This window comes from Camelus dromedarius, chromosome 26 (assembly GCF_036321535.1).
Source record: "Camelus dromedarius isolate mCamDro1 chromosome 26, mCamDro1.pat, whole genome shotgun sequence".
In the NCBI taxonomy this organism is placed as follows: domain Eukaryota; kingdom Metazoa; phylum Chordata; class Mammalia; order Artiodactyla; family Camelidae; genus Camelus; species Camelus dromedarius.
Window position 1 is genome coordinate 15,460,307 of NC_087461.1, and position 14,896 is coordinate 15,475,202.

The 14,896-nt window shown below is 42.1% G+C and overlaps 1 protein-coding gene across 3 annotated transcripts in view; it reads left to right on the forward strand.

Moving 5' to 3' along the window:
* The window catches only part of RSU1 (Ras suppressor protein 1), a 159,390-nt gene that overhangs the window by 5,443 nt on the left and 139,051 nt on the right, over positions 1-14,896 (forward strand). The window lies entirely within an intron of this gene.

The window sequence follows — 14,896 nt, forward strand, 5'->3', positions numbered from 1 at the left end:
AGTGCTGCTGTGACCATGTGAATGCATACGTTCCTTTCTGGAATGGGGACTGGAATTGTTGTGTCATGGAGTGTGCTCTTATACACTTTTTGAAATAGAAGGCAAGAATCACCAAAATAGAGAAAATATTTGAAATTTAGATGATGGGCAAAAAGGCTTACCATTCTTGATGCAGAACGCGCTCTCACAGACCACACTGGTCAGGCCAGACATGGTTTTTGCTCCATACGTACGTTGCCCTCTTTGGAAAAAAAATCACTCACATCTCAAGCTTTCCTCTGAGAAGTTTCTTGCTCACAGATCACTAGTGTCTGTACCAGCCACTGGCAAACTTGTCTACACATTAGATTCACCCCAGGAACTTCAAAACTCTCCCAGTGCTCAGGCCACACCCCAGAGCAATGGGAGAAGGTCTGAATGTAGAAGTAGTTATCAGAAATTTTGCTTTTTAAAAGAATATGTTTGCATCCGTGCACACCACAGCCTCACGGTCACTGACCTTGTTCAAGTGCAGATCATTCATTTGTGGCCTGTGGGAACCTCTTGTAGTTGACTCTCCCCTCCACTGGACATGACCAAAGACTGGCCTTGTAACTTCCCTGCCATCTGCAGCAACAGGGTCTTCCCGATGTGTCTGTGAATTCTTGTCTGAGACCTAGAGTGGGCTGTCCTCACAGCAACCCTGTTTTTGTCTGTCTGTCTTAGTGGGAAGTATTTTAGGGCCACAATCTGGGCTACAAGCGTACTCATTATTCCTGGGTTATTAATGACCTTCAGGGCTTTTTAGTGGATAGAGCTAAGAATACATATATGTATGTGTAAGTGTTTATATATATGTATGTATGTTTACATTATACACACAGAAATGCATATATATATATGTAAAGATTAAAATGTCTAATGCGTTCATACTGGTAGGTCCAATTCAAATATGAGGCTGTAAGGCTTTTAACTTCTTTCCCACTACGTCTTTACTTTTCTTCCACTCTGAGAAGCCTGCTTCTCAGGGATACAAATGATGACAGAATTAGAATATCACACAGTTCCTTATTTAGTACATTACACACAAGTGATAAATTACACACAGTTAACTGTGCTGATATTAACCACTGCCACCAGTGTTGCTGAAAACAGTTGTTTTGTACATATTCTATCCCCATTTTCCTTGTTAAAAAAAAAATTATGCTTCATTTTTACAGCCATTTCCCCTGTTACTAACCCTCTGCATCTTCCCCTGTTGTTAACATCTGGCACGCCAGTGCTACGTTTGTTGCAATTAATGAACCATTGATACATTATTATTAGCTAAAATCCGTAGTGTACATTGTGTTGCGGCTTCTAACATATGCAGCATAGTGTCGTTTCACTACCCCAAATACCACCTGTGTTCTGCTTTTCCCTGTCTCCCTCATTACTTCCCACTGAACTCCAGGCAGCCGCTGAAATTCTATGTCTATAGTTTTGCCTTTTCCAGAGCCTGGTGTAGGTGAAGTCCTGTAGTATGTAACCTTCACAGAAAGGCTTCTTTTACATAGCAATATGCATTTAAATTTCTTCTATCTTTGCTTGGCATGATAGCTGGTGTGTTTTGATTATTGAATAACCTTTCATTGTCTGGATGCACCACAGTTTGTTGATCCTTTCACCTGTTAGAGGACTTCTTGGTTGCTTCCAAATTGCCAGTTATGAGTAAAGCTGCTATAAACATCTGTGTGCAGATTTTTGTGCGAACAAATTTCTTTGACTCCTTTAGGTAAATGCGAAGGAAAATGATCGCTGGGTTGAATGGTAAGAATCTGTTTGGTGTAAACTGTCTTCCAAAGTGGCTGCACTGTTTTGCATATCCCCCAGCAGTGAATGGGGGTTCCTGTTGCTCCACATCCCTGCCAGAATTTGGTGGTGTCAGTGGTGTGGATTTCAGTCATTCTGATAGAAGTGTACTGGTATCTTGTTGTTTTAGTGTGGAGCTCATTAATGGCGTCTGATGTGGAAATAAGCTTATTTGCCACCTGTATATCTTCTTCGATGAGGTGTCTGTTAAGCTTTTTGGCCCATTTTTTAATTGGGTGGTTTGTTTTCTTACTGTTGACTTTTTAAAGTTCTTTGTGTATTTTTTTAAATTGAAGTACAGTCAATTACAGTGTATCAATTTCTGGTGTACAGCACAATGTCTCAGTCATGCATATACATATATATAATTCGTTTTCATTTTTTTTCCATTGAAGGTTATTACAAGATATAGTTCCCTATACGGTACTAAAGAAACTTAAAAAAGTCAATTCATATATACAGTGGCTAACATTTGTAAATCTCAAACTCCCAAATTTATCCCCTCCCACTTCCTTTCCCCAGTAACCATAAGATTGTTTACTATGTCTGTGAGTCTGTTTGTTTTTTAGATGAGTTCATGGTGTCTTTTTGTTTGTTTGTTTTTTAAGATTCCATGTATGAGTGATATCATATAGTATTTTTCTTTCTCTTTCTGGCTTACTTCACTTAGAATGACGATCTTTAGGTCCATCCATGTTGCTGCAAATGGCATTATTTATTTTAGTCTTTTTTATGGCTGAGTAGTATTCCATTGTATAAATATACTACAACTTCTTTATCCAGTCATCTGGTTCTTTGTGTATTTTGGAAGGAGGTCCCACACCAGATATATGTTTTGTAAAAATTTTGTCTCAGTCTATGGCTTTTCTTTCCATGTTGTTAATATTGTCTTTCACAGAGGAGAAATTTTTCATTTTAATCAAGTCACAGTCAACGCTTTTTTTTTTTTTTTTTTTTTTTGATAGTGCTTTTGGTGGTGGATCTGAGAAGTCATTACCAGATCAAGGGCTGCATAGATTTTCTGCTGTCTTGTATTCTGGGACTTTATCCTTTTACATTTCACATTTAGGTCTCTGAACCATTTTGAGTTAATGTTTGTCAAAGGTGTAAGTTCTGTGTCTAGATTCTTTTTTTTTGGTAAATGTCAAATTCCAGCCCCATTTGTTGAAAAGATTATCCCTTTTCCATTGAATTGCTTTCGTTCCTTTGTCAGAGATCAGTTGACTGTATTTGTGTGGCTCTATTTCTGGGCTCTCTCCTGTTCCATTGATCTATTTGTCTGTTTCTTTCACCAATTGCTGTCTATGGCTTTCTAGTAAGTTTTGAGTTGGGTCATGTCAATTTTCTGAGTTTGTTTTTCTTTTTCAGTATTTTATTGGCTATTCTGGGTCATTGGGCTTTCCATATAAACTTCAGAATCAGTTTGTCGACATTCACAAAATAAACTTGCTATGATTTTCATTGAGACTGCATTGAATCTCTAGATCAAGTTAGGAAGAACTGACTGGCCAGGGGTGAGACTGAAATCAAAGTTCTAGCCCTCTTTACACAGGGCTGGCTGCCCTGGCCACCATCCTCCATCCTTAGAAACTTCCCAAAGCCACTTTATAAACATAACAAAGACACCTTTGTTGCTCTCATCACCTAAGAAATTCCAAGGGTTTTCGGAGCTTTGTGGCAGAATAGAGAAGACCACCAAATATATTCATGTTTCTTACTATAAATCACAGAGTCACACTTGGTCTCTGTTTTTCCTTTCTCGCTCAGTTTTGATTCCAGCTCCTGGAGGGAGCCCTAGGTGGTCAGTTTTCAGGTCCCAGGGGCTGGACGTGTCCTGTCCCATCAGCTCTTCCTAGAGGCCCTCCTCTGTTGGGGTGGGCACAGCCCCCGACTTTCAGCATCTCCCCTCGGATAGGTCAGCCATGTGTTCTAGTGGATTTGGTTGGCTCTTAGGGGTTCTCTGTTCCCCGGTGTTCAGGGCACCCCTTTGTCTCTCAGGTTTCCCCACACGGATGCCGAGTTCATGCCGGTCCTGTGGGTTACAGTTGTTTGTTCCCACTCACTTGTATTTGAGAGCTTGTGGGGTTACTTTATACCCTTGTTTTATTCTGAATCATGTCCTTGGATTTTTGATGGCTCTCTAGTTACTGTCTGATATATGGATTCAAGATTCTGGAAGCAGGTTGTCATGCCTCCACTGTCTTCCCAAAACTCACTATTTTTTTTTTTGAAGCACTTATTCTTTGAATTTTTTGGTTTTTATTGTAGTATAATCAGTTTACAATGTTGCATCAATTTCTGGCGCATGATGTTTCAGTCATACATATACACGTTAGTTTTCGTATTCTTTCTCATTATAGGTGACTACAAGATATTGAATATAGTTCCCTGTGCTATACAGAAGAAATTTGTTGTTTATCTATCATTTTAATCTAAGGGTTGCAGGTTTGATGTCTGTGTTTCTTTGTTACCAGGAGGAGATGTAGGGACACCCTGTAGCGGATCAGAAAACACATACCCAGGTTTGGGCCATGGGCAGCGGACAGCCGGTGTCAGTCCAGGAGACTGGGAATCTGGGGCTGGAGGGATGGTGTCGGGGCAGCAGCTGAGAGCCAGGGGCACAAACCTCGAGGCCCTGCCTGCAAGACCACATCCTGTGTGGGTGCGGGTGGGAGTTGACAGCACAGAGGTCCTCAGGTACTCAGTGGCTGTCGGAGGTTTCCAAATGCTTTGAGCTCTGAGAACCACCTGGCTCTGCGTGAGAGGGTCTAGTATTCTGGCTCTTCCTGCTTCTCAAGGGGGCGTGGCCACCAGGGAAACATGGCTCTTGGGTCGAGGATAAGAAGTGTGGAGGGAGGTTGAGGTGGGGGCAGAGAGAATTGAGGAATCAGAGACATGTCCACCATCAGCCCCTGGGAAGCAGAGAGTGCCTGTCCCCACACCACCCCGCCGCCCCCCGCCCCAGCTGCCTTGTCTGTGGGCAGGGGTGCGAGAACTTGGCCGTATTGTCTGAAGTGGAAGGCATGCACATCTGATGCTGCCCTGGCTTCATTTTGGCGGAAAAAAATGAACCTGTGGACTGACTCCTTTTGGACATCATAAATTGATATAGAGTCACCCACTTGTGGGTATTTGTTTGCTATAGTTGATTCACCACTGAAAGAAGAGGTCAGAATTAATTAGATTCTCTCATTTGGAAACAGCTTTTAAAGGGTCCCCTCTGCTTACTAGCTCGGAAACCATGGGCAGGTTACCTAACCTGGTCCTCATTTTTCTCGTCTAAAATGGGGAGGGAGGCGGGGAATAAAAGTGCTGCCATAGGGTTATTGTGAGGCGTAGACGAGGTAGTGAAGTTCTTAGAACAGTGGCAACCACATTTTAAGCCTTTGGTAAACATTAGCTCTTGTTTTTACGTTAACATTTTGGATTCTAATGAGCGGCTGTGACGTGCCCAGCCTAGTTTATTGATGTAGGAGGCATTGCCATGAATAGTAGTTCCTTCTTTTCTTCTCTGTTTTGTATGTTTCACAGGATCAAGTAATTTAATTCAGCCTTTCATTTAAAGATGAGGAATTTGCCCTCCAGAAAAAAAATCCAGTGATTTCTTTTTTTTTCCCCGCTCAGGGTCTCATGGAATTATAATCTGGGTCTCGCACTGCTTGAAACTTCCTATCCTTGCTGGGCTCTGAGTCCCTTTATGTGACTGTCACGTTACTCAAGATAGAAAGGACTCTTCACATTCAAGTTTATACTCTTTACTGAGACGACTCTCCACCGTCTGGAGAAGAAGACTCTGCCCAAGCGTGAATATTATTTTTCCAGTTTAGAAAGAATGAGCTCAAGATGTAGAAAGTGGAAACCTTGGTTAGAGCCTCAGTTCTGATCCGGGGGAACCTTAGAAAAATCAGTGTGCCTCTTGGCCACGGTTCCCCGACCGTCTGTTGAGGAGCTTAAGCTTTTTTTCTATAACTGATTTCTAAAACCACGCCTGTTTTATGTGACACAAATAAAATAGTTTATGCTGGAAAAATTAAGTCAATACGGATAGGTAAAAAAAGAAAAAAAAAAAGGAAGGGGAGGAGAAAAAGGGAGGAAGACAAATGGGCAGATAAAGAATAAAGTGGATTGTGGACCTTGAAGATTTTACTAACCCTGAAAATACTTCCCAGCATTTTCCTTTTTAAAATTTTTTAATTAAATTTTTTTATTGAAGTAGAGTTGATTTACAGTGTTGTAGATTCTCATGTACAGCATAATGATTCAGTTCTATGTATATGCACATATATCTCTGTATCTGTTCTTTTTCAGTTTTTTTTATTATAGGCTATTACAAGAAATTGAATGTAGTTCCCTGTGCTATACAGTAGGACTTTGTTTTTTTAGTCTATTTTATATGTAATAGTGTGTACATGTTAATCCCAGGCTCCTAATTTGTCCCTCCCCACTGTTTCTCCTTTGGTAAACATAAATTTGTTTTGTGTCTGTGAGTCTGTTTTTGTTGTGCAAATAAGTTCACTAGTATGATTTTTTTGATCTCACATATAAGTGATATCATATAATAGTTATCTTTCACTTTCTGACTTATTTCACTTAGTGTGAAAATCTCTAGGTCCATCCATGTTACTGCAAATGACATTATTTCATTCTTTTTTATAGCTGAGTAGTATTCCATTGTATAAATAAACCACAGCTTCTTTATCCAGTCATCTGTTGATGACATTTAGGTTGCTTCCATGTCTTGATTATTGTAACTTGTGCTGCTGTGGACATTGGGGTGCATGTATCTTTTTGAATTAGAGTTTCCTCCAGATATATGCCCAGGAATGGGATTGCTGGATCATATGGTAGTTCTGTTTTCAATTTTTTGAGGAATCTCCATACTGTTTTCCATAGTGGCTGCACCAAACTACATGCCCACCAGCAGTGCAGGAGGGTTCCCTTTTCTCGACGCCCTCTCCAGCATTTATCATTTGTGGACTTTTTAATGATGGCCATTCTGACCAGTGTGAGGTGATGCCTCATTGTAGTTTTGATTTTCAGTCCTGGTAAGTGGCGATATTGAGCATCTTTTCATGTGCCTATTGGTTTGGATGTCTTCTTTAGATCCAGCATTTCCCTTTTAATGGGAGTTCCAGGTCCACTTACTCCTCAGGGTGCTGATACATTCTGCCTTGTGTCAGAGTGTTTCATTAAGCCCTCCTTGAGGACAACAGCTGTGTCCCCCTCATTCTGTCCTATCACACCAGCTAAGTATGGTACCTTGCAGTTTGTAATTCAGGGAGCATTTGTTAAAACCATTCTACTTAGAATCCAAGAGCAAATAATGGCTGCGTACCTTAGGTAGCTCACTGTATTTTGCACTTTCATTCTCCCAGGCATCTTCCGAGTTTATCATTTTTTTTTCTTGGTCTTTTTTTCTGTGAAGGGGGGACTGCAATGACCTGTTTGGACAGGAAGGATGTGGCCTCCAGTGGTCAGTAACACAGTGCTCTGGGTCTAGCATCTTTTGACTTAATGTCCCAGTGGACGCAAAGCCCCAGGTCAGTGTCCAGCTCGTGGGGATTCTCAGCACGTGTGAGTTCTCTGCTCTTAACGTGTGTACAGAAAGAGGTATCATGTTTTTGTCAGTCGGCATGTACGATAAATTGCTTTCTGTTGAATGAAAAAGCAATTAACTGTGGTTGAGCAACCCTCTATCTGCAAGCAGTAGAATTCAGTCAAGTAACCAATTTGGGAAAGTTGCTGTTGAAGCATTTCCGACTCACCACAGTAATTAGTGGTGCAGTAAAGGAAAGCATTCATGCTGTCATTTTTTTTTTTTCTTGAAGTTTTAAATTATGAATGAAAGTCATAAGAAATGTTTTTATGATTCTGGTTGTGTTGATGAATATGGTATTTGTATTATATCTGGGTATCAGACATTTTATTGTCTGTCTTCCCTTAAATATATTGTCAGATGCCGCATATTTAAGAAGATCCGAATCTGTATCCTTCCACCAGGGGTGAAATAACTTCAGCCCTGCGACACGGGCAGGAGTTTTAATCATGTCTTCTGGAGACGGAAGACCCACACTGGTCAGCGTGGCTTCCTGGTGCTGACACGTGGCTGTGTCCCACATCCCTGTGGCATCTCCAAATCAGGGTTATTTAGGACTGTCGCTTTTTCTAGCCTACTGGGAGCCAAAATGGAAGAGCCTTTTGGACCATCCTGTATTTTAAGTTCAAATTAATTCTGCTTTGTAGTCAACAACTTTGGGAGGAATTGAATTAATAGAGGGCACAGTTTGCAGTGTAATCTGCAGGGCTGCACAGAATTTGAATGATGTCCCCTGGAAAAGTCAAAGATGACCTTCTTTGAACATCCCAGGAGCTGCGGTGGCTGTTCTTCCAATGCAATATTTGGTACCACAAGAGCTGTCAAAAAAGAGGTACACCATTTACCTTCTGATGGTAGCTGTGTTTTTCTGGTTGCTTCCATGGAAACACAGTGTGTGAAATGAACTGACAGTTGCAATCCAGTTTTTTGGGACCAGCGTGACAGAATCTTCCATATGGAACCCAAAGATGGCTAGTTCTGACCCGTGACAAGATGGCAGAGAATTTCAGCTCCCACATCTGTGTGTTTCGAAGTCTCATTCCTTCCCCTTGTCTCACCCTGGCTGTGTTTCTTTTTTTCCTCTGGAGATAAATGTCATTCTGTGAAGCTAGAACTTTTTTACCCTCTCTCAAGTGCGACCAGGGGAATAATTTGCTTCTAATTTGCCAACTTGAAAGCTGTAGCGAGTTTCCAGTGTGGCACGTCGTGGCGGTGTGTTGGGTTATTCTGAAAGCAAGTCTGTGGTGTCATCTTATGGGGGTTTTATCATGTTTACTTCTCTTTTCTCCTGCTGCCTACGTTAAGCTGAAGGAGGAAAGAAAAAACCGAACCTATTTTAAATAGTAATATCTGTTTCCTTGTGTTACCGAGAAATGATGATTCTTTTTCTAGGTGTGCTTAGCTCATCCTTTGATTTTTCTGAATTTGCTCCATTATAATCCTGGCTGCCCGGCCCAGTCCTGTGCCTCCCTGTTTTCCATCTCTTTGCTCAGATAATCATAGAATTGCTTCCATAACCTCCAGTTTCCATACGTTTTCCGAGTCCAGTTTCAGTGCCTCCTGTACCCCTTACCTTAAAGCATTTTCAGACATGTCATCTCACAGTAAGTGACGTCTCCTGACCAGCCATTCATTATCCTTTCAGATACGCTTCTCTTCTGCCCACGATCCCTCTCTACCTTGCCGTTTAGGTTTGGGTGCATATTCTCTGTTCCCTAAATTGAGTGACTATGTGATTTGTCATCCAAACCAGTTTTGAGAGGGACAGCAGGCGTAATCCAAGACTGTCCCTATCTGATGAGGATGTATGGTTGACGTTGCTTCTCAAAGGATCTCCAGGGTGGAGATTATCGGCACTGGGCTCCTGGCAGACATCCAGTCCACCATTGCCTGAGTGGTCCTTGGTTGAAATTATTGAATGAACCAGTTCCTTTTTGAGCTTTTAGCATTTTCCTGCTGACTTCCTCCTTGGCTAGAGAGGAAACCACTGTGAATCTCATACACAGTGCCAGCTTCCTCACCCCACCCCTGCCTCCGCTTCCCCTACAAACACATCTCTCCCCACAGCTTTCTTCCCCCCTGTTCATTTTGACCTAATAACTGTGTTCACCCAAATCCCATCTCTAAAGGCTGGAGGCAGAATGACAGCCAAGGCAGGGAAACATGTAACCGTGTACCATCAGCATGTTTTCTTAGTTACTTAGCTGACTTTGGGAAATCCGTTCTACTCTGAGAATGCCTGGGCAAAACTCAGCTTATAGTATTTCTTCAGGAGTTTTAATAACAGTTTGTTCTCATGTTCTGGTGCCTCGACTCCCTGACAGTTGATGGCCAAGCAGGACCCCGCAGTGTGATGGTCCCATGGGGAGGTTCCCAGTGTGTGATGGAGGTGATCATTCAGGTCGGGGGATGCAGCCTGACTCCATTTTGCTGCTACGTTGGATTAGGGCAGCTTTTGTACTTTGAAATAATCCGTTCTACTTCCATAGACCTTTTCTCCTTTTTTTAAGTTTTACCAGTGCTGTTTCCATAGGTGACACACAATGAACTCACCGCAGCCGAGTGGAAGGAAAGGGCGGGTCGTGTGAATACGTCTGTCGCTACTTGCTCTTAGCCTGTCACAGGCTTTGTGCTGGATTCTGGGATTTCCATTCTGTCCAGCTTAACTGCTCTGCCCGTAGACCCACCCCAGAGTCCTTTGTTGCCTTAACTATTTCCTCAAAGATCTTTTATGAACTTTTTCTCCCCTTTTACCTACAATTGCATGTAGCCCTGTGGCAATAATGAGAAAGAAAAACATTCTAGTGGTGTGATTAGGTGAAATAACAAATACATTTCCCTCCTTTATTAAAAAAAAATTCCAAAGTTCTTCACTTTGTTTCCTGCTGAACACTTGTTGACAAGACATAGTGGAATGGTGGAAAAGAACCGACTCTCCCTAATTAAAGCTCTCATTGTGAGTGTTAACTGGGAGGCGAGCAAATTTTTTTCTTTTTCATTATGGTAGTTGTGATATTTTAGGAAAAAATTAAGGCAGGAGGATATTGGATTATCAAGGTTTTCCTGTAGTCAGATTTGATTTCTGTGATGTTCAGATGGAGTGGCCTGCTGGTGTGAGAGGCTGCTGGTTGTCTGCTGGTCCCCGTTTGCCCCATCTTTGCTAGTTATAAAACCCCTAATTCTATCTGGCACATGATCACTTGGAATGCAGACTACATTTCCCCACCTCCTGTGCAGCTAGGCATCACTGTATTACAAAATGTTGATTAATTGTTTATAAGTGGAAGTGCCACGTGCAATTTCTTAAAAGTATCCTCAAGGAGGAAGGCTTTTTCCCCCCTTCCTGTTTTCCTGAAGGGACTGCAGATGTGATGGCTAAGCTCAGGCAGCCATTTTGGAACATGGAGGGTGGGATCCACGCATTGGGGGTGGTTGGCCACAAGATGCCAGGAACCTCTGCATTGTCCTTGTGTAAGTGAGAGAGGAATGCCTGTTATTTTTGGTTTGCTCTCACAATGGAGCTGACCGTCACCTCAGCTTGTATGTCTAAGAATCTGTTTCATCTTTTTGGTATGAGGGCAGCTCTTGGAGATTCTTTTTGTTTCTTGTCAGACTATATACCTCAGAGATAAAGGAATGCTTTATTTAGTGGACAAGAACAGTCTTACCTTTTATAAATACTAATGCATGAGATGTTATGCAGTGTCTAAAATCGAACTTGCCAGGTAAGAAGTCATCATGGTGGTGCTTGTAAAACCCACAGAAATGCTTTTCTCCTCTGCTTTGCTCTTCCCTTCCTCCTCTCCTAAGGTTTCAAGCCCAAAGCCAGTAAGTATGACCGAAAAAGAGAGGCATTCAGGGATGTGGGTGGTGGGCCTGGTGGCCCAGAGCCGGATGTGGGACCGGGAGTGGGGTGAGGAGAGTGTCTGTCTGTGCGGGGTAGAGAGGTGGGGGAGCACGTGAGGAGGGTGAGTGGGACAGAGTGCGAAGGGTGTCCCCATAGGAAGAAAGAGGGCTGGGTGATAGGTTTCTGCATTACTACACTGGTTGGGTAGTTGAAAGCCCTTAAAAGGTCCCCCAGAGCCCACTCACATAGGACATAGTTTAGCAGGGTTAAGACAGCACAGGCTGACGTCAGCGGTCCCAGAGGCTCACTGGTGCAGCCCCCCCCCACTGCCCCCACCCCCAGGCTTGTTTCTTACTTGTTCAGGACATACTTTGTCTCCAGGTATGAACCTTCAAGGCATGTTTGAGGAATGTGGGTTTTGGGGGTGCCCAGGAAGATAATGTCCAGCAGTGTCTTCCGCACCCCACTGGCCAGGTAGGTACCTGTAGCCTTATGTAATGCACATTCCTGAGCTTGTGAACTAAAGTTTGCACATCTCAAGCTCGCCTGCTCATGCTCGTCTTGAGCCAGGATCAGTACCAGACTTCTGGGGGACCCAGTCCAGTGCTGAGACAACTGTAGTTAAATGTAGGGGTATATATTGCAGGCTGAACTAGATTAAACATAAGGGAAGCCAGAGTTCTCGCTATTGGAGAAGGAAATTACAAATAGGAAAGGGGGAAAATGAGAATCAGCTGTGTGATGTTGTATTGGAATTGGTCTATTGTCTACTGGTGTGAACTTGTGATTTTCAGTTAATATAAACAGTGAAATCAGTGTAGGTGTGTGTGTGTATTTTCTCTAGTTCTGTCCACTCAGAGGAGCTGGGAACACTGAGCCCCCAAATAGCAATGAGCACATCTGGTGCCCAGGTTTGGGCTTAAAAACATCATTTTCCACCAAAACAAACAAACAAACAAACAAAAAACAAGCAGAGCTCATTAGAGAAATAGTTAATTGATTCCAGGGTTGTGGCAGCAAGAGTCCAAAATGAATTTGACTGTCTCTTGCCAGAAAGCACGGAAGTTCTCAAAAGAGCCATGGGAACATGTCAAAAGGACTTAGGGACCAGCTGGGATGGGCTTCCAACTGGCCAAATTAGAGTCATGATGAACATCATCATAATCTGAGAAAAATTATGTAACCCATTGACTGCAGTAAGAAACGACAAAGCCATGCAGTAGCGATAAATACACCAGCAGCAACTCCACTGATGTTGTGGCCTGGATAATTCTTTCCTGACTGGGCCGCCTGGTGCGTTGTAGGATTTAGCAGCGTTTCCCTACCCGCTACTTGCCACTGCTTTAGACCAGTGCTGTCCAACAGAAATACAATGTGAGCCAATGTGCAAGTTTAGATTTCCTGGTGGCCATAGTTAGAATGTCTCCAGATGTTGCCTCATGTCCTATGAGGGTCAAAATTGGCCCCCTTTTGGGGACCATGAAACATGTAGAACAAGATTTTATTGGTTTCAAAGTATCCTCGCTTCCCTCTTCCCCACCAATTTTTTTTTTTTTTTTTTTTTTTACTAATTACAAAGGGGAAAAGAATAAATTTACAGTGGAGCAGTCTGGTAGACATAAGTAATTGAGAGAAGATCAGTGATGGGACAGATGGAAACCTTGTGCCAGTTGATAGGATGTGGTGAGAAGGAGACAGCGTTTCCTCAGTATCGCTGCCAGGGATGCATAACCGAAATCTAGTCAGGAATAAACGAAGGGTTGGAGATTCCTCGGAAAACTAAAAATAGACCTACCATATGATCCAGCAATCCCACTCCTGGGCATATATCCTGAGGAAACTGACTCGAAAAGATAAATGCACCCCGATGTTCATAGCAGCACTCTTTACAATAGCCAAGACATGGAAGCAACCTAAGTGTCCATCAACAGAAGATGGATAAAAAAGTTGTGGTATATTTATATTATAGAATACTACTCAGCCATAAAAAAGGATAAAATAATGCCATTTGCAGCAACATGGATGGACCTAGTGATTGTTATTCTAACTGAAGTAAGCCGGAAAGAGAAAGAAAAATGCCATATGATATCACTCATATGTGGAATTAAAAAAAAAAAAGGACACTAATGAATTCATCTACAAAAAAAAAAACAGACTCACAGACATAGTAACCAATCTTATGGTTACCAGGGGAAAGGGGGTGGGAAGGGATTAATTTGGGAGTTTGAGATGTGCAAATGTTAGCCACTATATATAAAAATAGATTTTAAAAATGTTTCCTCTGTACAGCACAGGGAACTATATTCAATATCTTGTAATAGTTTTTAATGAAAAAGAATATGAAAATGAAAAAAACGTATGTATGTGCATGACTGAGACAATGTGCTGTACACCAGAAATTGACACACTGTAACTGACAGTACTTCAATTGAAAAAAAAAAAAAGAATGAAGGGCACATGGAGGACGTAATACAGAACAGCCTGGCCTGCATGCGTCACAATTGCTAAGGTCCTCAGACTGAGAGGTGACTCAAAGGGGCCCGGCAGCTACCTGCCGTGTGGATTCTGAACTGGATCCATTTCTGTAAAAGAAGAGTTAGGATGTTTGGTGACACTTGGATGGAGGTTGAGGACTAGATGATAAGATTGTATCATGTTAAGTGTTTGACTTCGATGGTTGTGTTATGGTTGTGCAGGAGAGTGTCTTGGTAGAGATACCCTAAAGTTCTGTGGGACATTAGACCAAAAGCTTTATCTCAGATGGGTCAGGGCAGAAAAATAGATCTTTGTATTGTATCTTGAGCTTTTCTCTAACTTTGTGGTAGTTGGAAAATAAGAAAAATGCAAGTTGCAGTCGGGGGTGATAGGTTGGGGCCCAACACTGAGTCCCTTCCTGAGAAAAAAAAATTATCTTACTGTCCCATTAAAGGGAAAACCCTGTTGCATTAATACAATGTTCTTATAGAAAGAATGTTGAAAAAAATTTCTAAATAATATTTAACACATATATATATATTTAAAACCTTAATACATGTAACTGTGCTATAGTATAATTAGTATATTTTACATAACCATTCAGATTTTAATTTTATGTATATAATATGCACACACATCTATATGTACACGTAAATAAAATATACATAGACCTTGCTGTCCACTGAGTGATGTTTTAGAACCCAAAGAGGGCAGGTCACTTTTTCCCCCTCTGGCTTTTTTTGTTTGTTTGCTTGTTTTTTTCAAGTAGATCTACGTATGTTTTTTTCTTGGTAGTCGGAAAAACCATTTTTTTTTTTCAAAGCAGATCTAATCTTTTTCAGCAGATTAAGCCTGCGTGATGTTTAAAATTGGTGAATAACGTGCAGGTGCTTTGAAATGTCCACCAAAACTTGTTGAGAAGAACTTGGGGAGGGGTTTTACCCTGATTATCTGAGAGTGTAGGGGAGTTTCGGGGTTGACAGTGGACGTGCGTGAACTCACTGGCTGCCGGCCTTCCGTGAGCTGACCTCTCTGTCTTGATGGGATGGTCTTTTAAGCACAGGTGAAGGCGTGGTTCCTGTCCGGACCCTGGGGCCGGTTTGCCTGGCCGGTTCGCCTGACCGGCTCACACTATTGGGATGGATGGC